The 16,346-nt window shown below is 42.6% G+C and overlaps 1 pseudogene across 1 annotated transcript; it reads right to left on the minus strand.

Annotated features, from left to right (window-relative positions):
• Positions 1-855: 855 nt before the first annotated feature.
• On the minus strand, positions 856-1,719 carry LOC307098255 (U2 small nuclear ribonucleoprotein A'-like; annotated as a pseudogene). Its single transcript has one exon. The product of its transcript is annotated as a U2 small nuclear ribonucleoprotein A'-like (transcript).
• Positions 1,720-16,346: the final 14,627 nt, after the last annotated feature.

The raw sequence follows: 16,346 nt of genomic DNA on the forward strand, positions 1-16,346 counted from the left end.
TCTAAAAACTACGTTTTCTCAACTCCCTGGAAGCTAGCTTCCGGACGTGATTCAAGTTTTACCCACCGGTGGCACTCACGTAGTTTCAGAAGACAGGCATGGGGCAAGGGCCTTGCTTCCGCTGCTTCTGAGGGCCAAAAAGCACATGGAGGCATCTGGCCTTTCCAGAGTCTATCACTCACATGGGTGTTGAGAGGCAGAGCGCGGGGCATTCATTTATAACCCAGCAGGTGGGGTGTCACTGGAGCTGGCAGCAGTGGGAGATTCCTGGTCTTGGCAGCATCCTGGTGGCAGCAGCTGCCCTGTAGTTCTGGTGAAGGTAGTTTCCTGGTTCGGAGGCAGCTTCCTTGATGGGCGGGTTCTGCAGAGTGCTTAGGGAGGCTTTCCTGACAGCTGAGCCTTGAGTCTGTTTCTTCAGTCCTCCCAACGTCTCTAGAAGCCATTTAATACCCTGAAATAAACCTCTTCCTGCATCGACTACTAGACAGGATTCTGCTCTCTACCACTAAACCCCAAAGGATACAGCACGGTGTGTAAAGAATATATAGGAAACAATATCAAAATATGTCTGAGAAACTAAACACAGGAAGGGATAAGTGCAAAAGAGAATCTCCCCTCCCCCCCCAACACACTTAAAACCCAAGTTATTAAGGATTTAAACATACAAGCATTTTACAGAGGACGGAGGCCTGGTCAGAAACGATGCCTCCTGCATTTCCAGCTTAAAGGCGGACACACACCCACTGCACACACAGCCCAGGCACCTGGTGGTCTTTATTTTTACTATTTGTGGAAAACAGGCATTTAGATCTCAACACGTGTATTAAAAAACGACCTGCAGCAGTTTGGAGCCCTTCAGCGATGCTTGGGAACCCTCTTTGCTGACACAACAAGACAGTTGTTCCATGTTCCAAAGCAGAACCCTGTCCCGGGCCGGGCCCCATGCCTCGCGGACACTCGGGCCCGCTGCTCAGGACCCGTGGGGACGGTGTCTTCTTCCATCTCCTCCTCCGGGTCGGGTTGCAGGGGCCTGCTCGGCGCTCTTTGCCCCGAGCCTGGCCCGACTGCGGCAGGCCCTTCAGCTGCTCCACCTCCGCCAGCGTCCGCGTTCGCAATGGGGTTCTTGATCGCTTCCATGGCCCCGGGGACTGGACACCTTTCTTGTGTCAGCGGGCAAAGCAGCACCTGGGTTGAACGTTTTGCTTCTCCTGGCAATACCCTTTGCGAGCTGTGCACCCCGTTTGTCCTTGGACATCATGTTCTCTGCTTCCTGACACTCTTTCAGCTTCACCCTCTGGAAACCCAGCACTCTGACTTGGGGAACTTTGTAAATGACATAGAGTGGGTAATGCTTCTGGTTTGCCACGGGGTTTCTTAGAATCCTCAGGTAAGCCAGTGACTTGAGAGACGCCGAAGGTCCAGGTCACCCAGCTCCACGAGGCTGTTGTTGGTGAGAATGAGCTTGGTCCAGCGCCTCGCCTGTGCGGCATTTTCTATTGTTGTTCACCAGTAGTGTCTTCATTCAGTCTTCTCAGCAAAGGAGAGCCATCCAGTTTCCGGATTGCATTGTCAGAAAAAGCAATAGCATCAAACTGGTGTAAGGTCGCACCAGATTTTCCATGACAGGAATGTTATATCCCCCCAGCCCCAGCTCGGGTCCTGCACGGCGTTGGTGTACTGAGCCGCCTGCTCCATCAGCTCCGCAGTCAGCTTCACCATCCTGCCGCCTCGCAATAGAGAACTTTTATCTGCAGGTGGTGGCTGACATTCATCTGTTCATTCATTCACTCATTCATTCATTCATTCATTCATCCCATATTTATTGAAGGCCAGACACTGGGAGCAGATAGCCATTCACTGAGGGAAAAGACTGATGGGCTCCTGTATTCATTGTGCTCAAGGTCTAGTGGATTACAGTTACCCGCCTCTTAATGGGGATACATTCTGAGAAATGCCTCATTAGGTAATTCTGTCATTGTGGGAACATCATAGAGTGCATGTACAAAAATCTAGACGGTATAGCCTACTACACATCCAGGCTACATGGTGTACCATTATCACACATGTGATCCGCTGCTGTCTGAAACATTCTGAAGTGCATGACTGTATGCCTCTTTCCCTCCCCTATTCCATCTATCTGGCTGAGAATGTTGACCTATATTTCTTTTCATTTGGTGATCGGACAGTTGAGAGACTTGCTCAACCAAAGAGTTGGTTTCTAGAGAGCTAAGGAGTAATACTTTACCCTCAACCCAGGCCAGTCATAAATACCAGTGACTGAGTTTTTCCTTCCAGGTACGTCAATAATTAACTAATAAACAGAGCCTACCCTTAATCTGTTATCTTAAGATCAGGGTTTACTTCACACATTTGCACACCTAAAACACATAAGTAACTATCAGTGGAGTAAATTCCCCTCTAAATTCTTTGCTCCAGGATGATGCATGTGTTCAGCAGCCACGGAGAAGTGTTGCTCAGATCTCCCTGAGAGAGAACCTGCTGGGAGGGCTGCTGTCAGCTGAAAGTTCTTTTGGAATCTGCCTGGGCTCTCGACCAGATCTCTCACCGAGCAGCCCTAGTCATGAGTGAGCTCAGCAAGTACAAGGAGCAGCCATTTCTTCACTACGGGCAATCTTTACACCTAAGCTTGTTACCCTGTTCTCCCTCCGGTTCCTTTCCTTTCACAGGTTTCAGACCTCTGTCATTATCTGAAGCCTTTCCCCACCTACTCCTGCTTTCTCTCCTCTTTGTCTTTCACAAGTATCACTGCCAATAAATCTCTTGGATTCCTAACTCGGTCTTGGCATCTGCTTCCTGGCAGAACCAATCAGCCCACTGTGTAAAAACACTGTTTCTTTTGAGAAGTTACTCATTTGTTTCTCATTTAAGAGCATTTCCACTTACCTTTGTTTTGTGTTTTTTTTTTTGTTTTGTTTTATCCCCTGAATGAAACCTCCCATATCTGAGATTCTGATTTCTCTTATCGAGGCCCACCTCAGTCCTAGCAGTAAAGGAAGTGAAGAGGGACTCTTGGAAGTAATTTGTGTAAAACAAATAAATTAGGGAAGATGTTGGGCAACTGGCATTTGATTCCCTGGGACAGTCCTTGGCTACCTTTCATGGAGCTGGATCTTCCGTTGTGATGAGAAGATAGTCACCAGCGGACACAGGTGTGCAGCTTCGCCTCCAGCAGGTGCTATTGTAATTGTTTGCACATTGAAAGTAAAAGACCAAGTGGGAATGCCCTTCCCAACACCTGTACACTTAATGAGCTGCTTAGTCATCAAAACCCAACGCATTTGTCTCCTTTGTGAGAACTTTTCTGCTCTCCCAGGTAGCATCACCACGGTAGGAGGATGCATTTCTCACACTGCATGGCAATTATTTGAACACGAGACTCCTCCCTAGCTAGGTTGTGAATCTTAAGGGTGGGATGATGTCTGTCTCAGGCATTTTATTATCTTCCTCATAGGTGTGGACTTGACACTTTTGGAGCCCAATAAGTGCTGAGTCATTGGAAGGCGCATACCTGTCTGGAATAAGGCAGTGGACTAGACACTTCTGAGGAAGCTCTTTTGCCTGTGATTCTAGTTCCAGTCTCAGCCCAGGGCATTGCTGTGCGTCTGATTGGTTCAGTGACTATTGGCCCTTATTCATGGCATTGTGAAAAGCAAAGAACAAAATGCAGGAGTCCAGTCTTGGCTCCTCACTGGGCTTCTATTTTCTTACCTACAAAATAGGAGATCTGGTTAAATAATCTATAAGGATTTTCTAGCTCTTTAACTCCAGGTTTCTGTGTTGGAGGACATATAGCTGTATCATCTATCAGCCCTTGCTTCCCAGGTGGACATAGCTGCCTTGGAAATGGAACTTCCCTCACTGTTGCATGAACACCCCCCCATAACTACTTGCTCAGGTTAGTTGGGGAGCGGCTCTTCTGTCCACAGTAATGAGATATGTCTGTGCTCAAGCTTGAAGGATCACAAAGAAGATGGATAAATGCTGCTTGGGTATCAACTATGCTTGGTGCTTTCACAAATGTTATCTAATTTTTTCTCTCTCTCCACAACAACTCTGTGGGTTAATATGATCTCTAATTTTGAAGATGGGGAAATGAGAATCAGTGGTTTTAAAAAATGCCATAGGTCACACAGCTAATGAACTAAGAGAGGTGAGATTTCAAGCCAAGTGTCCAGACTCCTACTGCTGTTATTCTAGGCAGAAGGAAGGTGTGAGTACAGATGATGAATTGGGGAAGCACAGTGTTTGAAAGTAGGGAACGGTGCAGGTAGAGTGCAGAAAGCAGAGGGTATTTAAAGGCGGATGGTGTGAGACAAGACTGGCATGGGTGTGCCTACCAGCCGTTGACAGTGAATTCGATGAACTGGGTGCACTAGGGCACCATGGAAAGTTTTGAGTACAGGTAGGACATACTCAGAATCATTTATTATGAAGGTTAATCGAGCTTTGAAGTATACATTTAGTGAGGAAAGACAAGGGACCTCTTAGAAAGCTTATGGGAATAGCCATCCTCCAAGATAAACCATTAAACAGAGTTCTGGGTACAAACTACTGTGCTTCACACTGTGAAAGATACAGAGACAAAGAGACATGACATGGGTCCTGCCCTGAAGGAACTTATCTCACAGAAGAGATACCATGAGGACTATTAGAGCCACGTGGGCTTCTAGATGTAAGTGCTAAGAAGGTACAGCCACATACCTGTCTTTGTAGAGTTCTCAGATGGATACAACTCACTTGTTTTAAAGGGGTCAGAAGTGAGTTTTTGGTTATCTCTTATACTAAAAATTGGGGTTTGCGGCTTCCTGTTTGCTTGGATGTCCAAATGTTCACCTTTCAGTATAAAAACAAATTGTGACTCACTGCCTTTTCTCCTTCGCCTTTAAGCCTCACTCTCGTCCTAAGCGTGAGCCCAGGAATGAGAGGCTGCCTACCACAGGCTTCCAGATGCTCAGGTCAGCGTCAGAACTGCAGTGCGGAGGTGGGGCTGGCAGAGCTGCCTTCGCTCCTGTCTCCTAGCGGCTCTTCTTTCTGTTGTTTTTGTTCTGTTTGTTACTTCCCAGGTCCCCCCCCCCCCCCCCCCCGCCAAACCCTCCCATAGACACACATATTACACACTGACCTCACCTTCAGTCACCCACTGAGGGTTGATGTATGAATTCTTGGATGTTTAAATAACAGTTCCATGAGGGACACTCCTAGCTATTAAATAACTTTGAACTAGACACAGAGGCACTAGAGGAACCAACATGCTATTTAATTTTATTCTCCATTTTCTTTATTTGGCTTCTTCTCCTTTTGTACGTTTAAGCTTCTCCTCTGTAGCCAAGACTGTGTTGTGAGAGATGGAGCAGGATGCGGGGTTATTTACTTAGTCATCACAATTTTATAAAATAATGGAATGCCCTATGCCAGGCGTTTTGCAGAGAGCTTTCTCTTTTGGATTCCAGCTCCTGAGCAAGGGCTCCCATTGGTTGGAAACGTGCCATGCCATTGACCTTGAGCAGCTAAAATTCATTCTTTCATTTGTCTCCCTGTCCTCCTGACAACCACCTGCATCCCATACAGCAGCCACTAGGGAGGGAATCCCACTGAAAAAGAACCCTGAAACAGAGGAATTCCAAACGAAAAATAAACAACAGATCTTTACAAGGCTCTCTACCTGAGCTATTGCCCTTGTCATTGCTTTTCCTTATTAAAAACGACGCAGGGGCCTGCAGAAACCTTTCTGCTAATACTAATATGATTGCACTTATCATCTCTACCTAGGTTAGTGTCATTAAATATTTACAGAGTTCCACACAGTGCAAGGTGCTATGTCACCCTTAGTTATACATGGGGACAGTGCCTCAAAATCCTCCAAGTCCCAATGTATAATAATATTGTAAATGTGGAGGCAAAAAGGCTCTGAGAATCAAGTCCCACCTCTGCCACTTTGCCTCAGATTCTTTGTTTTAAGAAAGGGTTGGAAAATGAGTTTGCATTTCTGGTTTGGGATTCTGGGATCCCGAACTCATCACTTCCTTTTTAATATTCTCTCATCACTGTTTTTTTTTATTTTTTATTTTATTTAACCATTTTCTCTCCTCTCTCTCACCTCCTCTTATCAGCCCAGCTCACCATAACCCTATTGCCTTAGTTTACAAATAACAGCTTCTAGAATATGGTGCACAAAATCATTACTATTATTCCAAGATCCTACAGGAATAAGAAAAAGAAAGCCATCTTTTTCTTTATTGGTGAACTCCTGAAAATACCATGTCCCTATTTCTTACCAATCTATACGTGGGCATTAGGGCTGAGGTCCCAAACTTCTTGTTCTCCTCTTAGCTGCTGGGGGAGAAATAAACTTTCCACTATCCTGAGAGGGTCTTCCTACTGGCCTAATGATCGAATTGACATGAGACAGATAAACAAGAAAAAAAATGACTAAGTTTAATTACATATGTACATATGGGAACTTCACATACATGAGTGAGCCAGAGACCCCACATATATGAGAAGTTCACAGACAGAAAGGAAAGTGAGGTATTCTGAGCAAGGGTGAGGTAAGGTACATTGGGACTTCAGAGGGTCATTGCAGGATGATAAGAAGAGCAGATGTTCAGGGATTAGTAGTTTGCTCTGCCATATCTCTATAATAATAAAAGTATAATATGCTAATTAGACTGGACATTCGAACGACCTTCCGGACATCATTCTGGACGTACTTCCTGATGAAGCTGCAGTGGCAGGGGCTGAGGCAGAGGCAATTAGGGGCAATCAGGCAGGCAGGCAGAGTGGTTAGGGGTGATCAGGCAGGCAGGTGAGTGGTTAGGAGCTAGTGGTCCCGGATTGCGAGCGGGATGTCCAACTGCCAGTTTAGGCTCGCAGGAATTGGGCCTAAACTGGCAGTCAGACATCTCCCGAGGGGTCCTGGATTGTGAGAGGATGCAGGCAGGGCTGAGGAACCTCCCCATGAATTTTGTGCACCGGACCTCTAGTAAAGGTCATAAAAGGTTATTTCTGGTAATAATTTTTATTGTGGTCAAGTCCCCTAACTTAAATTATTTAAGAGAGAGATAAAAGTTTCTTGTGAGTCAGCAGGCTCTCGATTGCCTTTAGATAAAAATAATTCACATGCCAAAGTGGCACATCCTGGGAGGCCTGTTCTGAACCCCTTCACTGCAAACTTTAAAAGAGGTTTGGGGAAAACAAGTGAAGGCACAAATAAGTTATGTGTGGCTAGATTCTCCTGTTTTCCTGGTCTCTGTCCTTATCATGTAGTTTATCTAGGCTATTTGTTACAACTTGTATTCAACAGGGTAGAAAAAATTAGATCTTGATGACCAAAGGTCATTTATTAAGTTCTTAATTAATTAGAGCATCGTGGTTGAAACTGCATGGTTGTGAGCATCGCGAGGGCACCTGGCACAAGCCTGGCACATAGTGTGTGTGCAGTGAATGCCTTATTTTGAAGGAGTCAGTGATGTACGCAGTCACACTTCTTATAGCTTTCTCAGAGGCAGTGGTTATTAATGATGGACATATTTTAGAAACAAAAGTTGGAGACTGGGTTTGACAAGTAGCTGTTTTTGACCTTGGAATTTACATGCAACTACAACAGTAGAAGTATGAACTTTGTTTTGTTATCCATGAATCACCTTTGTTGAAAAGAGTAAGTATATAAAAATTGGGGTGATTTCAGAAGATTAAACATGTAGTGCCATGCTCATGGCTTACAAAATCAGAAGCTGAAACATGTAAAGGATTTAAATGTAAGTTCTTGGGGTGAGTAAACACAAACTGTCACTTAGTGTGGTCACAAGAGGAGCTATGGGGTTGGGATGGCACTAGCTAATGCATCTATGAACATTCTGGGTTCAAGTTGGGAGACAGCATTTATATATTAGCTTCTTTCTGTTTATTCTCATAAGGCTTGAGAATAATGACCTTGCCAAAATATTTGAAACATGAGCAAAAATAATTAATATTAATCAGCTGGTTATTAGCAACTCCTACTATAGTTCATTGTGGTAATACACTTGCCTTCTGCTAACTCTGACCAGTTTGGGTTTAGAGTCAGGACTTTGGAAGACTATGGGAGGAAATGAAGTGTCCCACAGTCACTTATTTCTAGGTACAAAAGCATCTGCAGAAAATTTCTATTCTAATCCCTCATCACCTAAACCTAAACGAAGGCACAAATAAGTTATATGTGGCTAGATTCTCCTGTTCTCCCTCATCACATAAGCCCAATTCAATGAAGAAGATAGACACCCTCTGCGAAGGCCTAAATTAAGATGTATTTCTTCAAGTGGAAGCTCAAGGGCTGTGAGGATGTCTGACTGCATTTCCATGATGATGGGGAGATAGATAGGACAGGGATATTCCACATGGCCCCTCAGCACGCAGAGCCCCACTTTAGTGCACACTGCCATTTTCTCTCCCCTTGATTGTTGCATTAGCTTCCTAACTGGTCTCCTTGCTTCTCTCTCAAATATCTGTTTCTCACACAGCAGCCAGTCTTCTAATAAATATGAAAATCAAGCCATGTCACCTCCTGCATGTAGTTTTCCGTTGCAGTTAGAATATCATGTTATCACACCCTATTCCTACTCTGGCCTACAGAGCCCTGCAAAGCCCTGGTCCTCACTCACATCCCCAGCCTCATCTCAGACTATCTTCCCCTTATAGAATGTGCTCCAGGCACAATGGCCTTCCTTCTGTCCTTGAGCATGTAGATCATGCCCTGCCCCAGGGCCTTTGTGCTTGCATCCTTAGCCACTCTGACCTCAGTTCTTTGAATATCTGCCTCCTTCTCATCCTTTAGACCTCAGTTCAACAACACCACCTCCAGGAGACCTTCTTTGACCTCCTAATCTAGATGAACTTGGGAGGTCACTCACAATTACATTGCCTATTTTATTTTCTTCATAGTCTTTAAACATAGTCTTTAAATATAGTCTTTAAACATTTCTTCATAGTCTAAAATTATTGTTTACTTAATGGTTTAGTAGTTTATTGACTGTTTTTAACCACTTGAGTATAAGCTTCAGAGAGCATGCGCATAACTATGTTGCACACTGCTATGTACCCAGAAATAAACTCCTGGCACACAGTAGTTCCAGAATAAATAGTTTTGGTTGATGTTGATAAATGGTGAGATTTAACCCATTCTCCCATGCCTCTGGCGTTGACATGATCCATGGATGGAACATACTTTTCCTTTGTAAAGCAGGTTGAAGTGCGTGCTTACTTTAGAGGAAGAGCCAGTCTAGGACACACATTAGAACATTTAAATTACTTAGAATTTAGGGAAGGCTCATGCACAGTATCTGATATCACCCAAGAGGGGCAGTATGGTCCATAGTCTTCAATGATGGCCAGCACCAATTTCTTCTCTCCTTGCATATGCATGCCAATTCACCCATCAAGAAGTGGAAACCATTTCTCCTCTACTTAAATCTAATTCACCTTCTGTTTTGTTTTGTTTTTAGCTAATAAATAGAATGCAGCAGGCGATGTTCTGGGACTTTCAAACCGGGGCCTTATTGAAGTGACAGCATCGGTTTCCTCTTGAAAATCAGCTGCCATTAAGTCCAAAATCCTGAGAAAGCTGTATTTTGAGGATGCCCAAGCTATTCATGCAGAGAAGGCCCAGAGAGGAACATCAAGGTGCCAGATATCTGTGTGAAATCTTGGACCTTGCAGTCCAGCTCATAAATGCAGCCTAGTGATTGACCCCAGTCCATGCCACTTCAAGCAGAAGAATCTACCGATGGAGCCAAGTCAAACTACAGAAGCATGGGGAATGAATCATTAGTGTTTCAAGACACAGTCAATCTTGGGGTGGCTTGTTATGCAGCAGACAGCTATGCTAGGCTACTGTTGCTATGGGATTGTATGTAACCCAATCCTGAGGCTTGAAGACATTTTGAGTTTCTCAAGCTTTACTCTACAAATAAATAATCAGGGCATACAGTTAAAAGGCAGGTTTTGATTCAGTAGGTTTGGGTGGGGTTGAGATTCTGTATTTCTCACCAGCTCCTAAGTGATGCTTATGCTGATGACAAAGTGCAAGGACTACACTTTGAGTAGCAAAGCCAGTTCCCAGCCCTCCAGGAAGATCCACAGGCTTTAAATCATCTTTAAAAAAACCACAGGCTTTCCCCATGCATATTTGAGAAAATGCTAGTTTGAAAAAGGATTCTGTTCAAATGTTTGAACACCACCTACTATGTTCTACTACTAGAGAGTTACAGTGTATATTAGCTAATCAAATGCTCTTTAGAGCTCCCCAGTAGAAAAACCTGTTTGACTCTATTTAGCATATTTGCTAAGAGTATTTGATTATAGCTATTAATGTCTTAAAGAACTAGTGTTTTTTTTTGGGACATACCTGGAGAAGCACAAGACCACCCTATTTTTTAAAAAAATTAACAGCCAGTTTCACATAGCTGCTCAATAATGAATATTTATGTTACCAGTTTCTCAATCCAAAATCCACCTCCCCCTTAGATTGAATCTAATTCTTATCCCTTGCTACAGTGTAAGAAATCACTATTCATTTCTCATAGAGTGAGAGAACTATAGCATCTCCCCATTATTTAGCCCTTTCTATACTTGAAGGACTTCCCTCTTTGTCAGGTCCTTGATCTTCTAGTTCTTTCAATTTTCTTTCCATTTCCCAGCATTTTTTTGTTAAGCTCTACAGTTAAACCACTTGAGTGACCTTGGAATAGTTTTCTAATATTTCCAAACATAAATATTATCACTTATAAAATGGAGGTACTCCTAGTATGGATGAGAATATTAAATAAAATATAAAAAGGTTATTGATGTCACTTAGCATCAGAGAAATGTAAATTAAAACCACAATGAGACATCACCCTGTCAAAATGGCTATCATCAATATATCTACAAATAATAAGTGTTGGTCAGGATGTGAAGAAAAGGGAACTCTAGTGCATGGTTGATGGGAATGCAGATTGGTGCAGCCACTATGAAAAACAGTATGGGGGTTCCTCAAAAAAATAAATATAGAACTTCCTTATGACTCAGCATGTCCACTTGTGGGAATTTATTAAAAGAAATCCAAAACAATAATTTGAAAGAATATATGCACCCCTATGGTCATTGCAGAATTATTTATAATAGAAAATATATGAAAGCAACCCAAGTGCTTGTCAATAGATGGTTGGATAAAAGAGTTATGGTACATATATATAATGGAATATTACTCGGCCATAAAAAAGAATGAAAGTTTACCATTTGCAACAATACTGATGGACCTAGAGGGTATTATGCTCAGTCAAATAAGTCAGTCAGTCAGAGAAAGACAAATATCATATGATTTCACTTATATGTGGAATTTAAAGAACAAAATAAATGAACAACAAAATTTAAATTGACTCATATACAGAGAGTGGACTGGTGGATGCCAGAGGAGAGTGGGGTTGGGGGACTTGGTGAAAGAGGTGAAGGGATTAAGAAGTACAAATTGGTAGTTAAAAAATAGTCATCGGGATATAGTCATCGGGATATAAAGTACAGCATAGGGAATATAGTCAATTATATTGTAATACTTATGAATGGTACCAAGTGGGTACTGAAAATATTGGGGGAATGCTGTAAAATTTCTGATTGTCTAACCACTATGCTGAACACCTGAAACCAATACAAAAATAATATTGAAAGTAAAGTGTAATTGAAAAATTAAAAATGAAAGGGAATTGAAGGTTAAAAAAAAGAAAGGCTACTAAACATCACTAATCATCAGGGAAATGCAAATTCAAACCACAATGAGATATCACCTCATGGCTTTCAGAATGGCTATCATCAATAAATCAACAAACAACAAGTGTTGGCAAAGATGTGGAGAAAAGGGAACCCTCATGCACTGTTGGTGGGATCATAAATTGGTGCAGCCACTCTGGGAAATAATAAAGAGGTTCCTCAAAAAATTAAAAATAGGATTACCATATGACCCAGCAATCTCACTTCTGGGTATTTATCCAAAGAAATCCAAAACACTAATTCGAAAAGATAAATGCAGCCCTATGTTCATTGCAGCATTATTTACAGTAGCCAACATATGGAAGCAACCTAGATATCCACCAATAGATGAATGGATAAAGAATATGGCATACACACACACACACACACACACACTCTCTCTCACACACACACACACACACACACACACACATATATATGATGACATATTATTCAAAAGAATGAAATCTTGCCATTTGCAACAACATGGATGGATGTAGAGGGTATTATGCTAAGTGAAATAAGTCAGACAGAGAAAGACAAATACTCAATGATCTCACATACATGTGGAACCTAAAAATCAAAATAAAAGAATAAACAAAACAAAATAGAAACAGACCCAGAGATATAGAGAACAAGCTGAGAGTTGCCAAAAGGGAGGGAGAGGTAGGGGATAGGAATTTTAAAAATAATTTCCAACATAAAATCACACACACACAAAATTAAACAAGGGAAAAAGTGAACCGATCTATGTGAAGTGCTTAGTATAAGGCCTGTGAGTCCTAATCACCCAATAAACATCAGCTCTTATTATCACTGTTATGGGTCTAAGCCCCTTCTCGTAGCTTCAGCTCTCCAGTGTTATGGGTGCTCATGTCCCCCTAAGGCTGGGGAGGAGACAAGCCACTGGGGCAACATGTGGCTGATAAAAATTCATCTAATTCCAGTCTGATTTGAGTTCCTATTCTTAGACATCTTCACACCAAATCGTTTCCCTGGAACTGCTGAGCAGCTTCAGAAAGTTCAGGCTAAAGTTAGAATCTGAATCTGTGTCTCTGGAAGTCCACCCACTCCTCATCTCTGGAAGTTGCTCTTTGGGGCTGACATTGGCATTTCAAGGGTTATCTGCTATTTCTGCATTTTTATCATCTCTTTCCTGAAACAAGTCAGAGATCATCTCCCAGAAGCCTGGCTCAGTACTAGTAGGTTTTGCACTGAAACATGGCTCCGCACAACATCTCTGCTGTTTCCCCTTTATTCGGGAGACCACTTATACACAGGATGCATTTTTGCTTTTCTTGTTCCTCATTTGCTTAGGAAAGAGCAGGCAGCTTCTCATCCATATTAAAAAGCTCTGGCACTTTTCTTTTCCCTGGCTCCTCTCCCCTGTCATTTGCAGGCCCCACTCAGAGCCTCACACTGCAGGTCTCCCCTCCGGTAAAGGGTGTGCAGTCTGGAGCTGTCCTTACTTCCCCTTTCCTTGGCCTTGAAAGGAAGTAGCTTTGGTCACAAGACAGACTTCCTTTTCCATGAAGTGGGAAAAAAACCTGCTGGATGTTGTTTGCCTTCAAGCCTGATATGGTTTCTGAAATGTGCGCAGATATGGTGTGGTTACAGTTCTTTCTTTGTGGGCACCAATTGCTGTCCGTCAGAGGCTAGAAGCAAAGCCAGGGCAGAGGTTATAGGACTTTGGCGTGTGTTCTGTACTGGACTGTAGCAACCAGCTTCTCTCTGTAAGTGACACCAAGGCCAGTATGTCCACCTACCTTAGAGATGGAGGAAGACCCCTAACAATTACAGCTAAGATTTAATATTGCTAATGTGCCAGGCCCTGCGCTGACCAAATACTTTACTTATAATCTTATCTAAGTGTACATTTGTATTCCTTTTTCTCAGAAGATACCCGAGGGATCTAAGGCATAAGGGAGGTGACATAACTTGTGCTAGGTCACAGAGCTGTCAGTGAGAGAGCAGAGATCCAGCACCCCACTCCTGTCCACTACGTATGAAATCTGCACCTGGAAAGTTCGCTCAGACTGTTTCTGGGGTCGGGGATGTGCAGTGTGGAGTTGTGGCCCCTGTAGGGCTGCAGAGCCCTCCTGAGGTGACCTAGCCCATCTCCCTGCTTCCAGAGGACATATTGCTCAGCTGGTCTCCAAATCTAAGATGCTGCCCCTCCCAAATCTAAATAGTTGGGAGTTAAGTCACCCCACGGCCAAGTCGGACAAATTTTGGGGGGTTTCATGACCCTTATACAGGCAGTTTTAGCCTAAGGTTTCTATTTGTGTCTGAAAAATATCTGTGTGCTGAAACCTGAACCAGTGTTATATTCTTAGCTTCCCACGGATAGGAAATGAATCCAGAGAAGCTGCTACTTGAAACTGGAGTGCACATATGGTGCGAGTCTCAGGACCATCATGGGTCCAAGGAGAGTTTTACTGCCAAGTCTCTGCATGATGCATTTTGCCTATTATGTGAATTATAAAATAAAAAGTGGCAATGACTTTGATTTTAAAGTGAGTGAGTCCTGTGCGTGTGTGTGTGTGTGTGTGTGTGTGTGTTTTGATGGCCTTACTTCTCAAAGTGTGTCTCAAGGACTAGCAACATCAGCATCACCTGGGAGCTTGTTGCGGATGCAGACTCTCAGGCCCCCCCCCCAGAACGATGGAATCGCAATCTGTATTTGAACAGCATCCATGTGCACAAAAAGTTTGAGAGGCACCATGTTCTAAAACTTAAAGTGTGAGGGTAGGTACAGATGGCCTAGGTGTTAAGGCAATTGTTCACAGCGCTGGCTGAACTGTAGAACATGTTAGACTGGGCCCCACTGCTCAGGATTCTGCATTTGTCTTGCGTGTGGTCTGGGCATGGGCATGGGTGATTCTAAAGTTCAGTCAGGGCAGCACCACTGCCCAAGGGAAAGTGGAGTCATGGGTCTGCAGTTGTGTCCACACCTGGGAGATGTGGATCTGTGGGAGGACAGGGGCTCGCTCCGTCCGACTCCACCTAAGGCAGCACGATGTAGGTAAGGTTCAAGGAGGGACAGTGCAATAAATACTGGCACACACAATCAAGCCTGATCATGTGCAGATATTGTTTTTGAGAAGGCAATGGAAAGCGAACCATGGGGACTGTGTTCAGACAGTCAAAGGTTGGAAAAATGCACCTTTGTTCTCCCAACTGAGTGGAAGGAGCATTCATGGAGACCTAGTGGCTTTCACCCAAGATTTCAGCATCTTTCATCTAGGATATGTGCCTGTTTGGGACTGTCACAGATAGCAAATAGAAAAATATAGGACATTCAGTTTAAGTTGAATCTCAGGTGAACAAAGAATAATTGTTTAGTATAATTTCTCATGTGAAATATTTGGGACATACTTACATTAAAAAAATTATTCACTATTTATCTGAAACTCAAACTTAACTGTGTGTCCTGTATTTTATCTGGTAACTCTAGCCTGTTTAGAACAGTGAATCCCAATCAATGCTTTGGGACATCATGGTATATCAGGAAAGATTCCCTTCGTGAATTGTGAGGGCGAGCAGCTGTGTGCGTGAATGTGTGTGTGTGTTTGTGTGCATGTGTGAAGGGCACTAAAAAGGTGGGGATCCTTGCCCTTGGGAGTAAGGAGAGACAAATGTTTCAATAATAATGAGAATGAGAATATTTCCCCCTACCCTGATATGTCAGGGAAAATTCACTCATCAGTTACAGACTGAAAAAACTAAAGAAGGCTTCATAAAGGGATTTATTTTCCTTTGAGAAATAGATTTTTTTTTTGGTGTGTAAATTTATAGAAGGGATATATGCATGTAAAATTTTTAAACAGTACAGACAGGTATAAAATGGAAAAAAAAGAAGTAATAAACCCCCTCATTATTGTCCCTAGAAATTACCACTCTTAATGTTCCTTTGTGTATCTTTCCAGAAATTTCTTAGGCATGGATTAACATGTGTATACATATGAATTTTTTAAATTTCAAAAATGGAAACATCTTTTACACCTCTCTGCAAGTTGCTTTTATTGTCACTTAACAGTATATCTTCAATATCTTTTCATATATGTACATATAGATATACCTGCCCCATTCTTTTTAAACAACTGTATTATAATTTATTACATTGTAGGAATACTTTCAATTATTATTCACTTAAAAATATTTTCTCTGTGCAGAGCTTTGCACAAATGGTTGATTCTCATCATTCAATTTTCAATTCATTATCAATACTTGGTATCAGTTCAAATATCATCTCAGAGGAGCATTCCCTGTTCTCTGTAGCAAAAGTAGCTATGTGCCTACCCACACCCTCACTTTTCCTAACAAATTACCCTGTGTTGTTTTTCCAATGGTGTTTATCACTATCTGAAATGATCTTATATGTTGATTTGTTTACTTATATCTGACTTTCCCCACTATCATGTAAGTCTGAAGGCAGGGACATTGTCTAGTTTATGGCTGTTCCCTCAGCACTGAGAACATACAGTGGGTATTCAAAACCTACCTGTTAATGGATAAATGATCGAATGATGGAATTGAACATACTGTAGCATATATATATATATTGC

Source organism: Cnephaeus nilssonii (assembly GCF_951640355.1).
Source record: "Cnephaeus nilssonii genome assembly, chromosome: 4".
Lineage (NCBI taxonomy): Eukaryota > Metazoa > Chordata > Mammalia > Chiroptera > Vespertilionidae > Cnephaeus > Cnephaeus nilssonii.